Below are 20,948 nucleotides of genomic sequence, written 5' to 3'. Positions count from 1 at the left end.
GGACTGCCTTCACTGCATCCCAAAGCATTTGGATTGTTGTATTTTCATTTTCGTTTGTTTCCATACATTTTTTAATTTTTTCTCTAATTGCCTGGTTGACCCATTCATTCTTTAGTAGGGTGTTCTTTAACCTCCATGCTTTTGGAGGTTTTCCAGACTTTTTTCTGTGGTTGATTTCAAGCTTCATAGCATTGTGGTCTGAAAGTATGCATGGTAGGATCTCAATTCTTGTATACTTATGAAGAGCTGTTTTGTGACCCAGAATGTGATCTATCTTGGAGAATGTTCCATGTGCACTTGAGAAGAAAGTATATTCTGTTGCCTTGGGATGCAGAGTTCTAAATATATCTGTCAAGTCCATCTGATCCAATGTCTCATTCAGGGCCCTTGTTTCTTTATTGACCATGTGTCTAGATGATCTATCCATTTCTGTAAGTGGGGTGTTAAAGTCCCCTGCAATTACCACTTTCTTATCAATAAGGTTGCTTATGTTTGTGAGTAATTGTTTTATATATTTGGGGGCTCCCGTATTCGGCGCATAGACATTTATAATTGTTAGCTCTTCCTGATGGATAGACCCTGTGATTATTACATAATGCCCTTCTTCATCTCTTGTTACAGCCTTTAATTTAAAGTCTAGTTTGTCTGATATAAGTATGGCTACTCCAGCTCTCTTTGGATTTCCAGTAGCATGATAAATAGTTCTCCATCCCCTCACTTTCAATCTGAAGGTGTCCTCAGGTCTAAAACGAGCCTCTTGTAGACAGCAAACAGATGGGTCTTGTTTTCTTATGCATTCTGATACCCTATGTCTTTGGTTGGCTCATTTAGTCCATTTACATTCAGTGTTATAGAAAGATATGAGTTTAGAGTCATTGTGATGTCTGTAGGTTTCATGTTTGTAGCGATGTCTCTGGTACTTTGTCTCACAGGATCCCCCTTAGGATCTCTTGTAGGGCTAGTTTAGTGGTGATGAATTCTTTCAGTTTTTGTTTGTTTGGGAAGACCTTTATCTCTCCTTCTATTCTAAATGACAGATTTGCTGGGATAAAGGCTTCTTGGCTGCGTATTTTTTCTGTTCATCACATTGAAGAGTTCCTGCCATTCCTTTCTGGCCTGCCAAGTTCCAGTAGAGAGATCCATCACGAGTCTCATCGGTCTCCCTTTATATGTTAGAGCACGTTTATTCCTAGCTGCTTTCAGAATTTTCTCTTTATCCTTGTATTTTGCCAGTTTCACTATGATATGTCGTGCAGAAGATCGATTCAAGTTAGATCTGAAGGGAGTTCTCTGTGCCTCTTGGATTTCAATGCCTATTTCCTTCCCCAGATCAGGGAAGTTCTCAGCTATTATTTCTTCAAGTACACCTTCAGCACTTTTCCCTCTCTCTTCCTCCTCTGGAATACCAATTATGCGTAGATTATTTCTTTTTAGTGCATCACTTAGTCCTCTAATTTTCCCCTCATACTCCTGGATTTTTTTATCTCGCTTTTTCTCAGCTTCCTTTTTGCCATAATTTTATCTTCCAGTTCACCTATTCTCTCCTCTGCCTCTTCAATCTGAGCTGTGGTTGTCTCCATTTTATTTTGCAGCTCATTTGTAGCATTTGTTAGCTCCTCCTGGCTGTTCCTTAGTTCCTTGATCTCTGTAGCAATAGATTCTCTGCTGTCCTGTATACTGTTTTCAAGCCCAGTGATTAATTTTATGAATATTATTCTAAATTCATTTTCTGTTATATTGTTTAAATCGTTTTTGATCAGTTCATTAGCTGTCGTTATATCCGGGACATTTTTTTGAGAGGAATTCTTCCGTTTCTCATTTTGGATAGTCCCTAGAGTCGCACGAAATTATGGGGCACTTCCCCTATGCTGTCTTGAATAACTTGCGTTGGTGGGCGGGGCCACAGTCAGACCTGATGTCTGCCCCCAGCCCACCGCTAGGGCCACAGTCAGACCGGTGTGTACCTTCTCTTCCCCTCTCCTAGGGGCGGGATTCACTGTGGGGTGGCATAGCCTGTCGGGGCTACTTGCACACTGCCAGGCTTGTGGTGCTGGGGATCTGACATAATCGCTGCGGTGGATGGGCAAGTTGCACAGGGGCGGGAGGGGCAGGCTCACCTCGCTTTTCCTTTGGTGATCCACTTCGGGAGGGGCCCTGCGGCACTGGGAGTGAGTCAGACCCGTTGCTGGAGGGATGGATTCGCAGAAGCACAGTGTTGGTTGTTTGCGCGGTGCAAGCAAGTTCCCTGACAGGAACTGGTTCCCTTTGGGATTTTGCCTGGGGGATGGGGGAGGGAGATGGTGCTGGTGAGTGCCTTTGTTCCCCGCCAAGCTGAGCTCTGTCATCTGGGGATCAACAACTCTCCCTCCCGTAGTCCTCCAGCCCTCCTGCTCTCCGAGCAGAGCTATTAGCTTATAACCTTCCAGATGTTAAGTCCTGCTTGCTGTACTAACACATTCCCTCTGGCCCCTCCGCTTTTGCAAGCCAGAGTCGAGGGCTCTGCTTTGCCGGCAGGCCGACCCTCCACCCCAGCTCCCTCCTGTCAGTCCGTGTAGCGCGCACTGCCTTTCCACCCTTCCTACCCTCTTCTGTGGGTGGGCCTCTCGTCTGGGATTGGCTCCAGAGAATCCGTTCTGCTAGTCTTCTGGTGGTTTTCTGGGTTATTTGGGCAGGTGTGGGTGGAATCTAAGTGATCAGCAGGATGCGGTGAGCCCAGCGTCCTCCTACGCCACCATCTTCCCCCACTTGGGACTTAATATGCTATTGAATTTTATTTGTGTTAGTGTCAGGCGTTGGGCGGGGTAAAGATAGGAGTTAGAGTCAAAAAGAATTTTTTGTAGTTTAAGGCTTTATTGGGAACTAAGGTTCTGGGTGAGGTTCCGTGACTCAGGGAGTGAGAGGAGTCAGGGAAGTTGCACCAGGGTATGGTGGGGTAGGGTTTTTAAGCTGCAGCAGTTCCGGGTTTAGGTTCGGGTGGGTCTTTCTTTCATGCCAGGTTGTGCTGTTGCTCAGTGATTGGTTGACCTTCAGTTGTTCTGGCAAGCTGCTCGGGGCTTTCCGTTGGATTGTGCTGGCGCTCGGTGATTGGTTGAGCTTCAGTTTGTTCCGGTGTGCTGGCGAGATGGCTGTCCCCTTCCAGGGACATCCTAACAATTTTTTTGTATCTTATTGAGAATTTTTGCATCTAGTTTAATCAGAGATATTGGGCTATAGTTTTCTTTTTTCTGTTTTTTAAAATGTTTAATGTTTATTATTTTTGAGAGAAAGAGAGAAAGAGAGAGAGAGACAGAGAGCAAGAAGAGGAGGGGCAGAGAGAGAGGGGGACACAGAATCTGAAGAAGGATCCAGGCTCTGAGCTGTCAGCACAGAGACTGATACGGGACTCAAACTCCCGAACCGTGAGATCATGACCTGAGCTGAAGTCTGATGCTCAAGTGACTGAGCCACCCAGGCGCCCCTGTATTTTTCTTTTTAGTCGTGTCCTTTTCTGGTTTGGGTATCAAGATAATGTTGGCATCATGAAATAATTTGGGAGTGTTCTCTCTTCTGATTTTTTGAGAAGCATTGATGTAAATCTTTCTTTAAATGTTTGGTAAAATTCACCAGTGAAGCCCTCCAGTCCTGAGCTTATCTCTGTTGGGAGATTTTTAATTACTTATTTAATCTCCTTACTAATAATTGGCTGATTCAGACTTTCTATTTCTTCCTAACACAGCCTTGGGAGATTGTATGTTTCTAAGAATTTTTCCATTTCTTCTAGGTTGTTCAGTTTGTTGGCATATATTTGTTCATAATAACCTCTTATGATCTTTTAAGGTTTTGTGTTACAGTTGTTATATGTCCTTTTTCATTTATAATTTTGTTGATTTGGGTCCTTTCTATTTTTCCTTGGTTAGGTTAGCTGAGGGTTTGTCAAATTTGTTTTTATCTTTTCAAAAAATCAATTATTAATTTGGTTAATCTTTTCAATTATTTTTTGTACTCTATTTCATTTATTTCTGTTCTAAACTGTATTATTTCCTTTCTTCTACTAACTTTGGGATCAGTTTGCTCTTCATTTTCTAGTTTCTTAGGGCATAGAGTTATGCTATTTATTTGTTTTTTTTTTCCTTGCTTTTTAATATAGGTGTTTATTACTATAAACATTCCTCTTAGAACTGCTTTGGCTGCATCCTGCATCTTCTGGTATGTTGAGTTTCCTTTTCTTTGTGAATATATTTTTTTTATTTCCCCTTTAATTTCTTGATCCACTGGTTGCTCAGAACAGTCTTGTTTAATTTCCAAGGTGAATTTTCCAATTTTCCTCTTATTGATTCCTCGTTTCATGCCATGGTGGTCAGAGAAGATACTTGGAATGATTTCAAATATCTTGAATTTTTTAAGACTCGTTTTATGGCCTAATATATGATCTATCCTGTAAAGTTTCATGTGAGCTTGAGAAGACTATGTATTCTGCTCTTGTTGGTTAGAATGTTTTGTATATATCTGCTAGATCCATTTGGTCTATAGTGTTGTTCAAATCTGCTCTTTCCCTTATTGACTTTCTGTCTGGTTGATCTATTCATTGTTGACAGAGGGGTATTAAATCCTGAGCTATTATTGTATTACTGTTTATTTCTCTTTCTGGCTTTGTTACTTTTTGTTTTATATATTTAGGGGCTTTAATGTTGGGTGCATAAATATTTATAATTATTATATCTTATTGATGTCCTGACCACTTTATCATAAAGTCTATTTTTTTATTGTTACCATATTTGAAATTCTTTTTCCATCCCTTCACTCTTAGTCTGTGTGTGTCTTTAAGGCTAAAGTGAGTATCTTGTAGGCAGGATATTGTTGGATATGTTTTTTATACATTCAAACATCTTGTGTATTTTAATTGGAGAATTTTATCTGTTTACATTGAAATAAATTATAGATAAATAAGGAATTACTGTTGACATTATTTGTTTTATGGTTATTTTATAGATCCATTGTTATTTATTATCCTGCTGTTATTGTTTTTTTTAACGTGTTTTGATGACTTTTGGTATAGTATGCTTTGACTTCTTTATTGTGTTCTTTTGTGTAATTATTGCAGGCTTTTCCCTTGTGGTTACTATAAGGCTTACATAAAATATATTAAACTTAAAACACCCTATTTTAAACTAATAACAACTTCAGTAGAACTCATAAACGTTACACTTTTACTTCTCTTCGTCCTCACATTTTATGTTATTACTGTTAACAGTTTACATGAGTTTAATATTGTGCAACTATTAACAAATTACTTGTAATGGTATTATGATTATATGGCTATATATATGTAGTTATGGTTTTTACTGCATTCTTTTTTTTTAAACTTTTAACCTAGAAGTTTAAGTGGATTACAAACCACTCTTGTTACCATATTGCAGAATCTAACTATGTCTATGTATTTACCATAACTAGTGAGATTTACACTATCTTCTTATGTTTTTATGATACTAATCAGTGTTCTTTTACTTATACTCATAGAACTCCCTTTTTAGCATTTTTTGTAAGGCAGGTCTGGTGAAAATGAACTCCTTCAGTGTTTGTTTGTTTAAGAAAATTATTATCCCTACTCTTTTCTAAAGAACAGCATTGCTGGGTATAGAATTTTTGTTTGACAGTTACCTTCTTTCAGTGTGTTGAATATGTCATCCCATTCTTTCCGGGCCTAAAAAGTTTCTGATGAGAAATCCTCCAGTAGTCTTATGTATGTAGCCTTCTATGTAACTTAACTTTTTTCTCTTGCTGCTCTTAAAATTCTTTCTGTTTCTGACTTTTGACAGTTTAATTATAGTGTGTCTCAGTGTAGCCCTGGACTCAGGTTCAAACTTTTTGGGGTCCCTTGGTCCTCATAGATTTGGATATCCATTTCTCTCCTCAGGTTTGGGAAGTTTTTCTGTCCATTGTTATTTTAAATATACTTTCTGTCCCTTTCTCTTTCTCTTCTTCTTCTTCTGGAATTCCCATAATGCAAATATTGTTTCTCTTCATTTCATTGTGCTCCATGATTCCCACAGGCTTTCTTCACTCTTTTCATTCTTTTTTTGTTTAGTTTTGTTTCTCTGACTAGATAATTTCCAGTGTTGTATCTTCCAGGTTGCTGATTCGTTCTTCTGTATAGTCAACTCTTCTTCTGAAAGAAAGTAGAGTTTTGAAACTTTGAAATTCTTTTTTCAATTCAGTTATTGTATTTTTCAACTATAGGATTTCAGTTTGATTTTCTGACAGTTACTGTTTTCTTGTCAAACTTTTCATTTTGTTGATGCATTATTTTTTCTAATTTTGTTTTATTGTCTGTCTGTGTTTCTTGTAGTTTGTTAAACTTCCTTAAGAATATCATTCTGAATTTTTTGTCTGATAGTTTGTTGATTTGCATCTCTTTAGGGTCAGTTATTGGAGCTTTATTAGTTTATTTTTGTGGTCTTATAATTACCTGATATTTTTATGATCCTTGATTCTTTATATTTGTATCTGCACATTTGAGTAATCAAGCTCCTCTTCTAGACGTTACAGGTTTGCTTTGACAGAGTTTTTCACCAGTTAGCTCCACTTGTGTTTCTGGGTGTTACTGCTGATAATGTCTTTGAGCAAGTGAGTACTGCGACTATGATCTATTTTGAGGCTACCCAACTATTTGAGCTCTGAGAATGGGGATAAGAGTTGTGCCAATGGCTGAAAAAGTTGGATAGGACTGCTGATTTGGTTTCCTACCCAAGTGAGCTATAGGATGGACTCTGTGTTCACATGGATTCTCTGGTCAGATTTACCAAGTAGTCAGGACTCAGTGCTATATTCAGTAGTAGGTAGGGCCATGAATTAGCTTTCCTGCTCTGGCAGGCAACAGGATGGGATCCAGGGCCTATACTGCTCATTATTTGGTGACCCAAATCAGTCCAGTGTATACTAAATTCCCTGGTCAGGTGAGGCTACCAATTTTACTCTGCAGATGGGAGAAGCTACATACTGCCATCTGTTCAAGTGCCTCTGTTGAATGGGATATTCAGCTTCCCATGTGTTCTGGTTAGGTTCCCTGCTCAGACAAGCTTAAGGCTGTTTTCGGTTATAACCAGGGCTATGAATTAGATTCCCTGCCTGGGTGAAGCAACTTCAAAACCAGTAAGACTCTTTGTTGTCTTAACTCAAAGCTGTACCCCAAGTTAGGGGGTAGGTTAGTTTCCCTGACTGAACAAGGCCATTGGCTTTGCCCTGCAAACTATCAGCTCTGCCCACCTCTTGGCTTGAATGTCCCTGGGCTGCACAGTTTCCAGGAATTCTCTCCAGCTCTCTGGTAAGATAGAGCTGGAAGATACTTCCCACATAGTGGGTAGGGCTGTCTCCGCTCCCTTGCCTGGGTTGGACAGGAAGAGGCTGCTTCAAGCCACTCTCAATTTCCTAAATAGGCTCTCAGGTTTGGAGGGGCCAGGAGCTACTCTCAGTCTTGGCTATGAATCATTATCTCTGCCTGTGTTCCATGCCTGAGTCCTGGGACTGGCTTTGCTCTGTAGGGATGAACTCTGCCCCCTGACCCCTCCTCCCCGCATACCACTGGGTCAGCCCTCCTTGTCAGATGGAACCAGAAGATACTTTCCATAGCAGGTGGGTCTGTGATTCAGCTCCTTCCCTGGGTGTAGGAAAACTGGGTGCTTGAGGATCCAAGTCACACAGTTCTTTACCCCACCAGTTCCTTGGTCAAAGTTCACCACCAACTTAGATGAGCAAAACCACCAGTTGGGCACCTCAGGTAAGAACTTGGTCTGTCAAGATCAATGTGTTGGCTACTGCAAGCCCCTCCCCCTTCTCTGACATAGTCATATTCCCAGTGGTTGAGCCCCACTGATTTCTGTCCCTGTGGTGTGAGATCAGGATAAAGGTTTCAACAAAATGACCCACAGTTCTGGTGGGGATGCTCGCTGTCCTCCCTGGATTCTTTTTTCCCACTGGAGGAACCAGAGGCTCAGGGAAAACCTTTTGTGTTGGCCTGGGGGGTGGGGAGTGCAGCCATTTGCAGTCACTTCTCTTACCTTTCCAATGCAGTCTGTCTTCATCTCTTTGGTGCAGGGGCTGGTGCTTGAACATCGCCCAAGTGTTCTTGGATCTTTTCAGTGGTGTCTTGCTCCTGAACAGATGTTAGTTGTTTTTCTCGTGAGGGGAGTAAGTCAGGAACAACCTATATCATCGGTTTGGTGATGTCACTTTGTAACCGAACCAACTTGAGTTCATGCCATGGTAAATCAGAAATTGTACCAGGTTGAGCTGCAGCACAAAGGAAACTTTATTTGCAGCAAATAAGGAGATCACAGAGAACAGCTTCCAAGGCTGAGAACTCCTTGAGCAAGAGTGAATGGCTTCCTTTTATTTAGGGTTAGGATGAATATTTATAGAGTGAAGCTTTGTCATGGCATGTAGAGGCAGGCATAAGGTCCCATACGTGTCCTAAGGAAACATGCCTATGCACACATGGTATATTATATAAATGAGGCTTGTGCTCCTCCTGAGCAGAGATTTTAGTATTATAATGATATAAATAAAAGTAGTCTTTGGTCATTCTAGAGGTCACTCCATAGTCCATCCGTACAGGTGTGAGTTAGAAGTTAAGTTCAAACAGGTCTGGGTGGTCTGAGTAGGCTGGAGGTCTTGTCAGGGCAGTCGCTATTACTTGAGGGGTGCTTTTGCTTTCCATTTGCCTGAGTTAAGAGATAAGCTGGAAAGAAGAGCTTAAAGAAAAATATGGGACAGAGGTCAGTGAGTATAAGTAGGTGGGCAGTAAAGGTCAAATGGTAGCATCTGGCTAGTGACAACTTCTCTTTGATTTTTAAGTATAGCTCTTGTTTCATTTGTTTTAAATTATTGGGTTTTATGGGGTTTACAGTATACCTTTTTTTACTTACTATAGTCTACATTCAAATAATGTACTCATTTCAGTACAATTTGAAAAATTGCAACAATAATTTTCTATTCTCCCTGGACTGTCTTTGTGTTGTTATAAAGTTTATCGCTATACATTTATAATTCTCAAAATATTCTATTATTCTTTTATTCAACAGTAAATTATGTTTTTATTTTTAATTTTTTTAACATTTTATTTATTTTTGAGAGCCAGAGACAGAGTGTGAGTTGGGGAGGGGCAGACAAAGAAGGAGACACAGAATCTGAAGCAGGCTCCAGGCTCTGAGCTGTCAGCACAGAGCTCAACACAGGGCTTGAACCCACAAACCATGAGATCACGACCTGAGCTGAAGTCTGACGCTTAACCAACAAGCCACCGAGGCACCCCAACAGTAAATTGTGTTTTAAATGAACAATAAATGAGAGGAAAAGTCTTTCAAAGTTACTCTTATATTTTCATGTCCAAACTTCTCCATTCCTTTGTATGGATTTGAATTTCCATCCGGTAGTATTTTTTCTTCTGCCTGAAGAACTTCCTTTAACATACTTCTGCTACAGATTTAATGGTGATGAACTTTCTTCCTTTTAACTGAAAAATCTTTATTTAACCTTCACTTTTAAGGATATCTGTTAGATACAGAGTTTAAATTGATACTTTTTCCCCCTTTTTTCACTTAAAATGTTGATCTATTATCTTTCATTGCTTCTAATGAAAATGTATCTCTCATTTTTATCTTTATTGTCATGTATTTAATGTGTATTTTTATTCTAGCTGTTCTTCAGATTTTCATTATTTTTTGGCTAATTACTATATGATTACAATGTGTCTATGTATGATTTTATTTGTGTTTGTCTTTCCTGGTATCTATTGAGCTTATTACATCATTGAGTTTATTGTTTACATCTATTTTGGACAATTTTCTGTCATTACCTCTTCAATATTTTTCTGATCATCCTTTTAGGACTCTATACTACTTACATAAGAACATTTGTAAATGACCCACAGATCACTAATTACCCTTTGTGTTTTCTTCAGCTACTTTTCCTTTTGTTGCTGTGTCATCTGGTTCCCTGATCTTTTCTTTTTCAGTGATTGTTATGCTCTTAAACTAATATAGTGAATTTTTAATATCATACGTTATATATTACAGCTCTAGGAATTTTATTTGGTTCTTTTTGTATCTTTCACTTTTTCGCAGTGTGTTCCTATTTTCCTGCAAATATTCAAGTACCTATATTGAGAAAGGTATTCTTTTTAATGTTTATGTATTTTTGATAGAAGGAGGGGGCAGAGAAAGAAGGAGACAGAGGATCTGAAGTGGGCTCTGTGCTGACAGCAGAGAGCCTGATGTGGGGCTTGATATCACGAACCATGAGATCATGGCCTGAGCCAAAGTTAGATGCTTAACAGACTGAGCTATCCACGTGCCCCCAGAAAGCTGCTTTAAAACTCTTATCTGATAATTCCACCGGTTTTGTATTTATTGGGTCTGCTTATATTAATTGGTTTTCCTCCTGACTGTGGGTCATATCTTCTGCTTCTTCACATGTTTATGGAGCTTTGATTGAATACTGCAAATTGCTGTTGTTATTTTTTGGGGGTATATAGATTTTGTTGTTGTCTTAAATAATGTTGAATTCTCTCTTTTGTGGTGCTAATTTAAGTTACTTTTTTATTAGCTTCATCTTTTTGAAAATATGATTTTCAGTTCTATTATGGCCAATCGAAAGGTATTTTTACTATAGTGTTAGCCTATGTCATGGCTTCTCTAAGATCTATGCTATGCTTATCACTCAAGACCTTTCAACATTTGACCTCAAGCCTCTATTCTAACCTTATCATCCGTTGTCCTTTTAATGCACTTAGGCTCCAGTCAACCAGGTCTGTTGTTTTGCCTATTCTATTGGGTCCTTATTCTTTTGGGACCTTTTGTCTAAAATGGCCTACACTTTTTTTCTGCCTGTTTAAATTACATCCTTCTTTCCACTTATAGACTATATGTCACTATGAAGCTTTCATTGATCATCTACATCACAAGTAATTTCTTCTTTCTCTGTTTCTAAGTTTCTTAGTTTGATCCTGTCTTAATTTGTCATATTTTGCATTATAACTTTTTGTAGCCAAATTATTTTACCTTTCTTAGACTTATGTTACCCATCTGTAAAATGAGGGGATAGCATGACTAGATTTCTCAGATAACTTGTAAGACTTGTCTATTATAATGAAATATGATATTGTGTATGAAATGTTAGTATCCTGATGATCTTATCACCTTATGATGCTGTAATATCCTTGATTGACAATATCTGGTTGTCATAAGCATTTGTAATTCTTTATGTTTTGACTTTATTCTTCAGATAGGATGGCCCTTTTATTTGCCCACTATACATCTGCCAATTCACAGTCAATCCAGTTATTTTCTACGTGTGAGGAAATTGTGAACAAGTACAATCATTTAGGTCAAATGCCAAAACACATATTCTTCAAGCATTTTGATATGTGAAGCTACATATTGGTAGTTTTGATAGGTGAAACTACATTTTGGCTTGAATTACGTGGATATTTACCTTAATTATTTAGATTTTTTCTTGTAGATGTGGATTAAGTAGGTAAGTAACCTGAAGCTATTCGTTAATATGTATTTATTAAGTGATAGTTTTCTAAGAGCATATTAGGTGCTTTGGGCCAAATAATAATAATAACCTGAACCATATTAATGCTTACTAACATTTGTTGATACTATGCCTTGGTCCAGGCACTGTGCTTAAGGTTTTTACATACATGAGCTTTTTAATCCTCCAAGAAAAGGGTGGCTTCTATTTTATCCCCATTTCTTACGTAAAGAAATCAACACTTGGTGATGTTAAGCAATTTGCCCAAGATCGTACTCTCAACCCTGGTTGCCCATTAGAATCACCTAAGTGGCTTTTAATAAATTACCACATCCTCTTATGTCCTAGACCATTTAACTCAGATCCTCTGGGAGTATAACCCAGGCATCCGTATTTTAAAATATCTTTCCAGGTGATCCAAATATGCAGCCAGGGCTGAGAATCACTATTTTAGAGCCCCTATTTTATCATTTATAAGAGTTTATAAAAGGCAGTTCCTGCCCAGGATGAGCTTATAAGTTAATTGGATAGGCATCCAGAGATGAAACAATAAATAACTAGTACAAAAGAACTAGGTGGTTACAAAAGTAAACACTGAATTATATAGCCTACTATAAGAGCAGCAGAATTTGAAAGAATATAACTCAATTATAATTCTTAAGTGTGAAAAGGGTTTGAATATAAAGAACAACCAAATGCTTTCTCTCTAACAGAACAGGAGATGCTTTTAAATTGCAGACAAGATTATGTCTAGTGTAGGAAAGTGTTTCCACATTCGGTTAGACTGAGGGGCATAGGTTGTCTTCAAGACTCTTAACATAGGGTATTTTTTAAAATGATTCTACTCAAAGGCAAGGCATTGGACCGAGTGACCCCTCACAGCCTCTCTCAGCCCAGGAATTTTGTGACATGCATTGGAATGCAGACAGCTCATCACTGTGAAGAAAATGAAACAGCCATTGTGTTGCTCACCCAGACTGCTTGCCTCCTCCAGCCATCTCCACAAAGTTGCCCTAAGCCATCAAAGCATGTTTCAGTTCTGGTCCTCAACAGCAATATTCTGAAGAACAATAGTGTGGTATCTGAGAATAACAACTCTACCCCGTACTCATCACAGCAAAACCATCTGTCTAAGCATTCAACATTATTACAAGTTTGCACCCCTTCAGAATAAATAAGTTAGACCGAGGAGGCTGAGTAATCAATGTCCCATAGACAGATTTTAAATGAGTGATGGAGATCCATACATGTTGGGGAATGTATCCAGTCCAGTGGGACTGGTGAATAAACCCAAGGAGGTGTCACTGTGTATAAAAGCAACGGGCACCACGGGCATATTGAACATAGGTGGTAAAATAAAGTGGAACTTCCCAATGCTCTTCATTTTCACCAGCATTGCCCCTGTTGTGAGGGGATGCTACCTAATCCATGCCACACTTCTCTCGTTCTCCCTTGTAAGAGCTGGCCACCTAGTGCAAAATGTGCTAAGAATACACGGGAAGGGCGGCAAAGACTGCCGAAGGAAGCGTGGGAGGCAGAAGATGAGGAATATGTATAGGAAATGACTGTAGACACATCTGATCAAAATGTAAAATCTGACATTTATCTGTTTGCAATGCTGCAGAAAGGTGGTCTTGCCAACCACGGATGGGCCAGGAAGCAGTGGTTTTTAAGGGTAAATAAAATGAGGGTAAAATTTTAAGTTGAGGAATTTTTCTGTTGCTAGAAGGCAAATTACTACATGCAGTAGTACAAAAGAACAGGGGTAAACAATACAATATGCTGTGAATTGCGAATGCATGTGTGGTAATGTCATGAATATATTAACTTCCTTCATTGTCAAGGCAAGTGACAGAGGCTGCCTGAAATTCAGAGAGGAGCCGGCTGTCACTCTGCAGCTCAGACACTTGGAGTCACATCTCTCCTAATAACAAAGTCTATTCTGTTTACATTTGACATGGCGAGCAAGGGGTGGTGGGTTGCTTTTTTATAAGAAAATGAAGGCATGAATGAATGAAAGAGTGAATGAGTAGATGGAGTCCCTCTACCCAGTCCATCCTGAAGCCATCAGTCTTCCCCGTTTGGATGAAAACAAATGATCTCTGACAGGAGCACATTTAGATGAATTTTTTAAATATTTCTGGCAATGGGTTGTATTTATTTATTTTAACTATGTCAACATGCTGCACATTTCTGAGTCTGGGTCCCAGTGGTGTTTAATAAAAGAAACCTGCAAAGCACTGCAGTGTCAGAATAAGGGAGGGAGGAGATTGTATATGAACAAACGGAGAGAAGGGAATTTGAGGATGATGTCGGTGAGGGTTGGTGACAGGTTAACATTAGTTCTGGTTGGGTTGGAGGGCCTGGCTATCTGTCTGCTTCCCCTATCCTAATGCATAACTGAGGTAGGAAGGTAAATATCCCATTGTGCTTAACAGCAGGATCCGGAGACACGTTCAGAGTGAGGGAGGGAAAAGAGCCAGAGGCAGATTATTAGGTTGGAATTAAAATGCAGACGAGATTCATTAAATTGTTGACCCTCCTCCCCACTCCAAAAAAAAAAAAAAAATTCATTGCTTGCTATCTATTTATCTATCTCTATCTATCTCTATCTATACATATAGATACAGATATCTATATATGTATATCTATCTATACGTATAGATAGAGATAGAGTTATCAGGTTGCCATATTAAATTGGCAGCATTAGAGAGGAATTATTTGCACTGATTAATAAGTGAATGTTTTTACCATTATGATCGTGGCACCTGCTAGTTATGTCGACATTGAAGAGGCTCTCAAACTACGGTGTTTCCAATAATAAAGGTACCATCAGCTGAAAGTTGTGCACAAGTGTCAATGCAGGGACACATCATTTTCTTACACAGTTGTGATGTTTAAAAATATTGCCACAATTGCTCTTGCCAGCTCCCTCTGCACCCTTCCCCCAACTCTTACCTATGTACTGTGCACAAAAGCACATCATTGACTCACTTAAGTAAAGCAAAGGAAATTTAGGGTCAAATCGGAAAATGCTGAAGAGACTGAATTCCAGAGCAGGACTAACATGCAGTTTACCATTTCGAGCCACATGATATGAAGTGATTTCAAAACATGTGTTATTCTTCCTAGGTTCCAAGAAAAATGGCAATTTTATCCAATTTGGGCATTTGCCAAAGGTGCCATTTCACCAAATGTAGCTACGGTCATAAAAAAGGCAGCTTCAGAGTAGATTAACTGGCTTTGCTGTACTATAATGGTGCTTTAAATGAGCAATTTGAGACAATTAACCTGGAACAGGCACTTCTGAGTGCTTTATCCCTTTAACAGTTTTGGTTCTTCAAACAAGAACAGAGAAAATGAAAATTGGCTCCTTCCCATCATAGAATCTTCTGTGTAACTTTGTGAATATGCATATGATCCATAAGGAGCGTGTAATGGGAAATCTAAACTATGTAATTTGGAGATGTAATACTCCATCAACCAAATAAAATCATTTAAAAAATTAATGGGTATTTATGTGGCTGGCTTAAGATAAAAATGTTCTCCATCTTTTGGTAATACTTAATAGCTCTTCCCTTGGATACAAAACACATATTTTTCATCTATGTACTTATTATTTACTCTAAAGTATGGGAGGGAAAAGATCATTTGGAATTATATGGAATTATTAAAGTATTAAGATGCTTTCATACACTATCTGGAGATACTCTTCTCTCATTATATTTAAAAATAGCTAGGCAGAGAACAAAAACAAAATGAATCTTGCTAATCAAAAGGAAGGAAAAGATTTAAGAATGCATTTGGAAAAATTTTCTAATTTCAAGCCACACAACAAATATTTGTTGAGTTCCTACTGTGTGCACAAGATGAAGGATGATGATATAGAACAGATCAATTATAGCTATTATCATTATGAATGCACTAATCTAGAGATGGTGTATGGGAGGGAGTGGAGTCAGAGTGACGAAAGACTTTTACAGGGATTGAAGGGCCCTGACTGTATTGCAGGGGTAAGCCAAGCTAAAGAGAACTATCCTAGGAAAAACTAGTATTTAAAAATCATTGCTGGGACATTTGGAATTCTTAATAGAAACTCTAGGAAGCCTGAGGCATCTTTGCAATATGGAAATGGGAGGAAAGAAAATACCAATTCCTGCCTGGGAACTGACCTTTCCTTAATGATGTGCGACCCTTGCTTCCGTCCCTTGAGGTTTCACTACCCACCAGAAACATTGGGAAGTCTCCTCACTGCATGGTCTGAAAGGGTGGTGCTCAAGGAATCAAGCACAAAAGCACAGAATGATGACAGATCCTTTGAGAACAACCAAACACTATGTATTCTGTAAGAAGTAAACCACAGTCATCTAAGTTTCAGGATTTTTCCATGTTGCTTAATTCAGCATTTATTCTCAGACCTTACCTCGCTTGACAGTTTTATAGCATTTAACCCAGTAGATCCCTCCTTGGCGCTTTCCACCCTCGGCTTCCTGAATACCACTGTCTTCTAACTTATTGATGGATCTTTCTTAGATTCCTCTTCTGGATCTTTGTCTTCTTGACCTCTAAATTTTGGAGTGCCCCACTCTCATTCTCTCACATCTCTTCTGTCTTCACGCTGTCCCTGAGTCATCACATCCAGGCGCATGCTGCAAATGCCATGTTATTGACACTCTGCTTTACATCTTTAACCTCAAATCTCCCTGGAGCTCCAGAGTTATATATCCATCTGCCCACTCAGTATCTCCCTTTGAACGTCTAGACATCTCAAAATGCACATGGCCAAACTAAACTGAACCCAAACTTTTTTCTCCTAGTTTTCTATCTTGGTAAATACGACCACCTACCCTCAGTTTTTAGGATGAAAACCCCAGAGTTAGTTTTTCTTCCCATGGAGTTCTATTTTTGTTCCGAATTTGGAAAGTGAAGATTGAAGATTATTCTTTGCACAAAGAGAATCTGAAGTATCACACCCACCTTACAGGTTACTTTCTCTCTCTTCTCAGTAATGGGTTGCCTGACACACCCCATGCATTTGCAAATAGCTGGTGGGCACATGGTGAATTTAGACCCCAATAGATTAGACACAGATCTTGCTGTCATGAAACTTACATTTAATACCTGACGAGACAGATGTAAGCTAATTCAAGGGTTGGCAAGACAACTCAGTGTAATTTCTGAGTCCTACAACTCAGTATAATTTCTCTGAAAGGGAAATGTCTCAGAGATAATGGCTGGTCTCCACTCTTTATCCTTTCAGATTCTAAACCATATACCCTCTGAGGGCCCATCTTCAGATCTGTAATTCACCTGGAGGAAAGCAGGGACAGAGAAAAGGTTCAGTTAAGCAGGGAAATGTGGTGGCTCAGTTAACATTTTTCAGACTGACTATTGAAGTCAGTGAAGTTGGGTGGGGTTTTCTCTGTTTTCCCGAATACTTATGAAGACTTTTCTTTTTCATCTTTTGCATTCACTCAGCATTCACTGGGGACTTATTTGCAAGGACTTAGATGCTAGAGATTAAACGATCATTAAGATAGACTCCTCTGTAGGAGTTTAAAAGTCTAATCAAGGGAGAAATAAGGAAAGAAACTGGGCAATGCCAGGGCTCACATACACTAAGTGAAGATGGGGGACATGCATTGGTGGTATAGACTGTGCCACCTGGTGGGCTCCAGGCAGGTCAGTAAAGAAAACCATGTTTATCCTCTGGTCTGGGCAGTGGGAAAGCAGGGACAATGGCAAGACAGTGTGAAGCAGCAGGGCCTACTCATTGGGCTGAGATTCGCAGCTTGAACTGTGAGGCATGTTCAGAGGTGAGATAAGGATTAGGTCACAGAGACCGGGTGTGCCAAGCTAAAGGGCTTGGCCTTTATCCTATACAAATGGGGAAGACAGGGAAGGCTTTAACAAAACCATAATATAATTAGATGGTCCCCTCTGCAGATCACTGTGATAGCGGCATGCAGGTGAACTGGATAGGATTAGCAGGGGGATAAACCTCCTCAGAATGTGACTGAGTATAACCAAACCTGGAACTAAGAATTTAGCATTTTCACATGTGTAATGGGCCTTAGTTTTTGTCTGTTTGCTTTTGGGCGTTTATATGTTTTCCCGTTATTAGTTTGCTTATGAAATGTCAAAGTCCATGGCCACTTATGATTTGATGTGGAGTAAGTTCTATAATCTGTCTGATCTGCTTTACCTATCTATACAGCAAAGCAGAGAAAATACTACTTCTCTTATAAAGCTTTGGGGAGGACTAAGTAAGTTTTTACGTGTAACAGGCTTAGCCATGACATGTGTACTGTGTACAATGAAGTCTAAATGATTGTGAATATTATTTTAGCTAAACATTGAAGCTCATCAATAAGCACATGTTTTATTCCACCCAGGGCTGGGAACATGGCCGTCCTTATATTTTTCAGGCCACTTGGTTTCTTACTACTCTAGTAGATTGTAGATTATTTGAAGAAGGAGAAGGAGGGAAAGGAGAACGAGGAGAAGAAGAAAGACATAATTAGCATGCTAATTCCCAATGTTAACTCTCAATCTGGAGCTGGGAAGAAAATTCCCAAATGAAAATTTAGAATGCTGTTAATGGCAAAGTGCAATTCTGGATTGGTCCATTCACACCATTAAGTGAAATAGTAACTCTCTTTGGCCATGAGCTATGGAAAGATCGTGGACACACCCAGAGACACTGAAGGGGCCTGGTGTCCTTCAGGTAGATGCCCTCTTACTAGATATTTTGACTTTGCTTTTCTATTTCAGGGTTTGAAAAGCTCATTCTAAAGCCTGCTTTCCACTAATAACAATTCCTGCTCTTTTTAAAATACAACAGCAATTGCTATATTGCATGCTTTGTATCTACTCACTTAAATCTCACTACAAATCCAATGAAAATGGTTGTTATGTAGTGCCATTATTATTTACACTTTACAGGTGAGGAAACTGAGGCAGAGCATGTGTTTTTTTGATGCCTAGCCTTTGACTTTAAAGCGTTAAGGAGCTTCATCACTTTACTACGCTGATTTCTAAAAATAGTATCAGATATATACACTGGTTGCTCAAAAATCATGTAGAGGTATCCCCTGTTTTTTTTTTTAAAGTTTGGGTTCAATGCCACTTAGCTTTTACAAAAGGCCTACATCAGTACCTGTTCACTAACTGAAAGAAATCCAAAGAGAATTTTTCCCTTTTACAAAAAAAGGCGAAAAGTGAAAATAGCATTCGGTGTTCCTCCTGCAGGAGAGATTGTAGAGGAAACAGGACACCCTGGGCAGTGAGGGTGGCACCGCCCAGCTCCTTCCCCTGGAAACACACATAGCATCTCAGCACCAAGCCACCAAAGCCCGAAACTGTGTTTGTGAGCATCTGTGTTTTAATTTGATTCATTTTGGGCATCCGTTAGCGAGATGCACCCTAAGGTATCAGAAAAGCCTGAGAGAGGTCATTTTTGTGTGTCAGGGAATGCTCAAAAATTTTTCCATACAAATTCATGGTAATTACTTCTTAACTTTACACTATTTTGCCCTACAAAAGGTTGCAAAGGAGCACTACTTTTGGAGAGCCTGAGAAACCTGTATTATTTCATTTATGGGTTCACTGAAGAATGGTTACCTCTAAACAGGAGATACTCATTTGCACCTCACACAAACCCACTTAGTTAAAAAAGATAGTATGCTCTGAAAACGCTAGAGTGTAGCCAAATATCAAAATTAGAGGTATCAGCATGCTAAGTTGAACCACCCCTTAACCTATTGATTACTAAAACAGAAGAAAACAGCACCTTTTCAAGTTTTTTCCCCCCCAGAGTAATTGGATTCAAATTCACATCTGTAGCATTAAACTAGTGTTTTCAACCTTTCTTTCCTCCCAACTGTTTAACCTCCATCTACATCTCTGGCATAAATTTAAGCCTTTATTTGTGAATATTCGGATAAGCACTTTGCCTCTAACGGTATTGTTCAGGGCCCGGCATCATTGTTATAGCTGTAATTGTAACTATCAAGACACAGTTCTTTGTAATTAGAAAGTCAAGATGGTATTCAGCAGTATGGCAGCACAGGCTTACATTTGTTAGGCTATTAGAAAAAAAAATGTTTACAGAGAAAACAGTGTCATTGTTTAGTGCTCTTAATTGACCATCTGCCTGGTAAAGAAATGTCCAAAGAAGGATAAATAAGACTATAGTACACTTATTTATTTATTTTCTTTGTGCAGTGAGGAAATTAGGGAAAGCAACAGCAGAGGCAAACCAGAAAAGACGTTGCTAAATCAGGCTGCAAGTGAAATCATGTCATGCGTGCATTTTTTTTTTTTTTTCAGCGTCAAGACAAAGACCTGTGGCCTCGTCAAAGTTTGTTGAAGCAAATGTTTCAGGTTGCCCCTCAAGTCCCAGGACGGTATGGTTCCCACCTCGATTTGCCCCATTCTGTCCCACTAATCCTCTGCACATGGCCACTTTGCTCTAACCTCTCGGCTGTGTTTGCCGATGCAGTTTCTACAGATAGATATTTCTCCTCTGTACTTTTGATTCAGTCAGTTCTATTCTACTCTTCTCTTCAATCTAGGGAAATCCTATTCATTCCTTCAAGAGTTGGGTCAAGAATTTCTCCCCATCCGAAACCCCTCTATCTTTTTCTGACCATGCAAGAAGACAAAAATCTCTCCCTTCTCTGAACTTCCTATAGCACTGTTTATTTTTCCTTTCACTTGGCAGTGGAAACTAACCTGTCTGGTGATGTTCTTCTGTTGTGCTGGAACTGTTATTTAAATTCAGCATTGCCATTTGCATCCTCATATGCTTTTGTCTTGACTCTCCCCTTAGATTATAAAATTCTCTTCCTAGAAGCATGTCTTATTCTTCTTTGAATTCTCCCCAGAATGCCCATAAGTTTTTCCTATTTTTTTTTAATTTCAAAAAACAAGGTAGCACTTGGGGCCCTGTGAAAGGTCTGTCATTCATCTTTTAATAAAGCCAAACAAACTCAGGCTGGTTTGACCCCCATGACATGTTTCAATTCTCTTCCATAAATACACGGAATACCGTTATGTGTACCTATTGTGTGCTCAACTTGGTAGTAAGCTGTGGGATGCAGAGAAGAATCACATGTGGTTTGCTGTCTCAAGGAACTCACTTCCAGGAAATGGTCTCTGATGGAGTCATGAGTCAGGGAGAAAGGGGTGCAGGGAAAACAGGAAATGCATGAAAATCTGAAGGAAGCCTCTTGAAATTTGATTCTAAATAAGGAGAGTTCGTTTTGACAAGAGCTTTTCTGTAGTCGCACAAAAACCCTGGTTCACATTTGATGGGCTTATTCTTGCATTGTGTCACATTGGCATGCATCTTACTGAAAAGGCTACATCAGTCGTTCTTGCCAGGACGGAAAACAATATGTGGCACCCAGGACAGAGCTGGTCTCAGATTCTGT

The 20,948-nt window shown here is 39.3% G+C and overlaps 1 long non-coding RNA gene across 1 annotated transcript in view; it reads left to right on the top strand.

Moving 5' to 3' along the window:
• LOC123580817 overlaps positions 1 to 20,948 on the top strand; it is a 182,023-nt gene that overhangs the window by 145,922 nt on the left and 15,153 nt on the right. Inside the window, exon 2 of the long non-coding RNA XR_006703476.1 lies at positions 19,843 to 19,919. This is a non-coding gene — a long non-coding RNA (uncharacterized LOC123580817). The remainder of the gene's footprint in view (positions 1 to 19,842; positions 19,920 to 20,948) is intronic.

This window comes from Leopardus geoffroyi, chromosome A3 (genome assembly GCF_018350155.1).
Source record: "Leopardus geoffroyi isolate Oge1 chromosome A3, O.geoffroyi_Oge1_pat1.0, whole genome shotgun sequence".
Lineage (NCBI taxonomy): Eukaryota > Metazoa > Chordata > Mammalia > Carnivora > Felidae > Leopardus > Leopardus geoffroyi.
Note: the sequence above shows the minus strand (reverse complement) of the source record. Positions and strands in the feature narration are given on the sequence as shown.